The 5,134-nt window shown below is 34.9% G+C and overlaps 1 non-coding gene across 1 annotated transcript; it reads right to left on the reverse strand.

The window, feature by feature from the left end:
* Window positions 1-4,415: 4,415 nt before the first annotated feature.
* LOC138434806 (U6 spliceosomal RNA) lies at window positions 4,416-4,522 on the reverse strand. Its single transcript, XR_011254886.1, has one exon. It is a non-coding gene; the product is annotated as a U6 spliceosomal RNA (small nuclear RNA).
* Between the last annotated feature and the right edge of the window lie 612 nt (window positions 4,523-5,134).

Raw genomic sequence — 5,134 nt, forward strand, 5'->3', positions numbered from 1 at the left:
TCTCTTATGATCCTTTGTATTTCTGTGCTGTCTGTTGTGATCTCTCCATTTTCATTTCTAATTTTGTTGATTTGATTTATCTCCCTTTGTTTCTTGATGAGTCTGGCTAATGGTTTGTCAATTTTATTTATCTTCTCAAAGAACCAGCTTTTGGCTTTGTTGATTTTTGCTGTGGTCTCTTTGTTTCTTTTGCATTTATTTCTGCCTTAATTTTTAAGATTTCTTTTCTTCTACCAACCCTGGGGTTCTTCATTTCTTCCTTTTCTTGTTGCTTTAGGTGTAGAATTAGGTTATTTATTTGACTTTTTTCTTGTTTCTTGAGGTATGCCTGTATTGCTATGAACTTTCCCGTTAGCACTGCTTTTACAGTCTCCATAGGTTTTGGGTTGTTGGTATTTTCATTTTCATTTGTTTCTATGAATATTTTAATTTCCTTTTTGATTTCTTCTGTGATTTTTTGGTTATTCAGTAGCGTGTTGTTCAGCCTCCATATGTTGGAATTTTTAATAGTTTATATCCTGTAATTGACAACTAATCTTACTACATTGTGATCAGAAAAGATGCTGTCTCTACTACAAAGCCACAGTCATCAGGACAGTATGGTACTGGCACAAAGACAGAATATAGATCAATGGAACAAAATAGAAAGCCCAGAGATAAATCCACACACATGGACACCTTATCTTTGACAAAGGAGGTAAGACTATACAATGGAGAAAAGACAATCTCTTTAACAAGTAGTGCTGGGAAAACTGGTCAAGCACTTGTAAAAGAATGAAACTAGATCACTTTCTAACACCATACACAAAAATAAAATCAAAATGGATTAAAGATCTAAAAGTAAGACCAGAAATTATAAAACTCCTAGAGGAAAACATAGGCAAAACACTCTCTGACATAAACCATAGCAGAGTGCTCTATGACCCATCTCCCAAAATATTGGAAATAAAAGCAAAAGTAAATAAGTGGGACCTAATTAAAATTATAAGCTTGTGCACAACAAACAAAACTATAAGCAAGGTGAAAAGACAGCCTTCAGAATGGGAAAAAATAATAGCAAATGAAGCAATGGACAAAGAATTAATCTCAAAAATATACAAGCAACTCCTGCATCTCAATTCCAGAAAAATAAATGATCCAATCAAAAAGTGGGCCAAAGAACTAAACAGACATTTCTCCAAAGAAGACATACACATGGCTAACAAACATATGAAAAGATGCTCAACATCACTCATTATCAGAGAAATGCAAATCAAAACCACAATGAGGTACCATTTCATGCCAGTCAGAATGCCTGCTATCCAAAATTCTACAAGCAATAAATGCTGGAGAGGGTGTGGAGAAAAGGGAAACTTCTTACACTGTTGGTAGGAATGCAAGCTAGTACAGCCGCTATGGAGAACAGTGTGGAGATTCCTTAAAAAAGTGGAAATAGAATTGCCATATGACCCAGCAATCCCACTGCTGGGCATACACACCGAGGAAACCAGAATTGAAAGAGCCACGTATACCCCAATGTTCATCGCAGCACTGTTTATAATAGCCAGGACATGGAAGCAACCTAGATGTCCATCAGCAGATGAATGGATAAGAAAGCTGTGGTACATATACACAATGGAGTATTACTCAGCTATTAAAAAGAATACATTTGACTCAGTTCTAATGAGGTGGATGAAACTGGAGCCTATTATAGAGAGTGAAGTAAGCCAGAAAGAAAAATACCAATACAGTATACTAACACATATATATGGAATTTAGAAAGATGGTAATGATAACCCTGTATGCGAGACAGCAAAAGAGACACAGATGTATAGAACAGTCTTTTGGACTCTATGGGAGAGGGCAAGGGTGGGATGATATGGGAGAATGGCGTTGAAACTTGAAAATTATCACATGTGAAACGAATCGCCAGTCCAGGTTCACTGCATGATACAGTGTGCTCAGGGCTGGTGCACTGGGATGACTGGGGGGATGGGATGGGGAGGGAGTTGGGAGGGGGGTTCAGGATGGGGAACACATGTATACCCATGATGGATTCATGTCGATGTATGGCAAAACCAATACAATATTGTAACGCAAAAAAATAAATTAATTAAAAGTAAATTAAAAAAATAATATAAAAAACAAAGACATTACTTTGTCAACAAAGGTCTGTCTAGTCAAGGCTATGGTTTTTCCAGTGGTCATGTATGGATGTGAGAGTTGGACTATAAAGAAAGCTGAGAGCAGAACTGATGTTTTTAACTGTGGTATTGGAGAAGACTCTTGAGAGTCCCTTGGACTGTGAGGAGATCCAACCAGTTCATCCTAAAGGAAATCAGTCCTGGGTGTTCATTGATAGGATATTTTTGAAGCTGAAACTGCAATCCTTTGGCCACAAGACACAAAAAACTGACTCATTTGAAAAGACCCTGATGCTGGGAAAGATTGAGGGTAGAAGGAGAAGGGGACGACAGAGGATGAGATGGCATCACTGACTCAATAGACATGGGTTTGGGTGGACTCCAGGAGTTGGTGATGGACAGAGAGGCCTGGCATGCTGCAGTTCATGGGGTCTCAAAGAGTTGGACATGACTGAGTGACTGAACTGAACTGAAAAATTATGAAATAATATATATATGCAAATAGTATAAGGAAGTATAAATTAAATGTGAGTTTTCTTACCATCTCTGGTTCATGATAGATAACCATTGTTACCAGTTTCTTATTTATATTTCTATAAATGTTAATATACACAAAACATATATGTGCATGCATGCTAAGTCACCCCAGTTATGTCTGACTCTTCACAAAGGACTGTAGCCTGCTAGGCTCCTCTGTCCATGGGATTCTCTGAGCAAGAATACTAGAGTGTGTTGCCGTGCCATCCTACAGGGGAGCTTCCCAACTCAGGAATCAAACCCGCGTCTCTTACATCTCCTAAATTGGCAGGTGGGTTCTTTAGCACTAGCTCCAGCTGGGAAGCCCAAAGCATATATCTATATCTATCTATCAATATATATATAGAGAGAGATACATATTCACATAAGTACAAGTACACAGACATCCACACATAAACATTTGTCTTTTGTATATTTTTATATAAACAGGATAATACTATGTTTATATCTTGAAAAAAATTAATATTAAATTATATAAATCTACTTCATTCTTTTTATTGGCTTTATATTATTCTATTTAATGTGTGTATCAAGATATAGTTAATCTCCTCCTACTGGGTAGTTGTGTTTGTTTTAATTTTTTACCATTATAAATAATACTGCAGTGAATATTCTTGTATAAAATTCTTTGTGCAATGAGTAATTTTTCTGATTAAATTAATATGATTTTGGATACATATTTTTGAATTAATCAAGAAAGACTGCTACAATTCATAGTTCTATCAAGAAGAGAATGGTCTGTTTCTCCACACGCTCACTAATTTTGTGTTATTCAATCTATATTACGGTGATCTCATATGTGTTTTAATTAGCATTAATTTACATACACATGAATAGTACTATTTTGCATATAATTAAGAATTTGTATTTCTGAAAGACATTGGTTCTTTATCTTTGTCTATCTAGATACCAGTACATGTCCAGCTTGTTCTGCTTTAAAGTTCTCCAAAGTTTGTTGTTTCATCTTTTGATCTCTGGTTGTCTTGTTCATTTTCAAAACTCTAGTTTCCTTACTTTATTTGAAATACAAAATTATGTTTTATATAAGGTCAGTTTTCCAGTATTGCCATTATACTCACTCCATTAGAAAGGATCTGACGCTGATACAGACTTAGTTTTCTTTTTTTAATCAGTTCAGTCACTTAGTTGTGTCCAGCTTCTTGCAACCCCATGGACTGCAGCATGAGAGACTTCCCTGTCCATCACCAACTCCCAGAGCTTGCTCAAACTCATGTCCCTCGGTGATGCCATCCAACCATCTATCCCTCTGTCATCCCCTTCTCCTGCCCTCAATCTTTCCCAGCATCAGGGTCTTTTCAAATGAGTCAGTTCTTTGAATCAGATGGCTAAAGTATTGGAGTTTCAGCTTCGGCATCAGTCCTTCCAACGAATATTCAGGACTGATTTCCTTTAGGATGGACTGGTTGGATCTCCTTGCTGTCCAAGGGACTCACAGGAGTCTTCTCCAACACCACAGTTCAAAAGAATCAATTCTTCTGTGCTCAGTTTTCATTATAATCCAACTCTCACATCCATATATGACTACTGGAAAAACCATAGTCTTGACTAGATGGATCTTTGTTGGCAAAGTAATGTCTCTGCTTTTTAAATGAAATTTGAATGGAACATATCTATGCATTTTGATTTCCAGTACCTACCTACATAGAATAAATAATACTTCCAAAATTACAGAAAAGAAAAATCCTTCCAAAGTTAGAAACTGTCTAAATTTGAGGTATAAAATGAATATTCATTAAAAATATGGAATACTTCCCAAATTTTGGAGTCATCCTTGCACAGGGGCCATGCTAATCTTCTTTGTATAGGTCCAATTTTGTCATATGTGCTGCTGAATTGAACACTAAACTTAATTTTTCTAATTATATTTATCTATACTGGTATGATTTGTGTGTGTATGTGAGCAAGTGTATACATGCTCTAGTATTTAATTTAACTTGTATTACTACTGCATAAGTGCTTTACTTATTCTGGACTTGCACTTGATGAAAAGCACTAAAATAATCTGTATTATAAATTGTGTGTATACTCTGAGACTTCAGAATATTTCATCTATCTTTATCCAATTCTAAAGTGATGAACTTGAGATAATTTTTAATTATTTTAGTATTTTGGTAATTTCCTTTTTATTGAAGTGTAGTTGACATATTATATTAGTTTCAGATATACAAGAGAGTGATTTAATATTTTTATAGATTATAATCCATATAAAGTTATTATAAAATATTGGCAATATTCCCTAGGCTATACCTTATATTCTTGTATTTTTTTATACTAATTTCTTAAATTTCAGTCCTCATGGTCTTAAAAGATGAGATCATTTGCCATTAGAAAGCTCTGTTTTTGAAGTTTAGCATCTTATTTTTTACCACATTTTAAAAACAAATTTTAAATTTTTGCATTTTAAAACGTTTATGTTCATATATTAGCTTCTTTAAACTATAGTTGAAAGGGAA

Source organism: Ovis canadensis, chromosome 2, assembly GCF_042477335.2.
Source record: "Ovis canadensis isolate MfBH-ARS-UI-01 breed Bighorn chromosome 2, ARS-UI_OviCan_v2, whole genome shotgun sequence".
Classification (NCBI taxonomy): domain Eukaryota; kingdom Metazoa; phylum Chordata; class Mammalia; order Artiodactyla; family Bovidae; genus Ovis; species Ovis canadensis.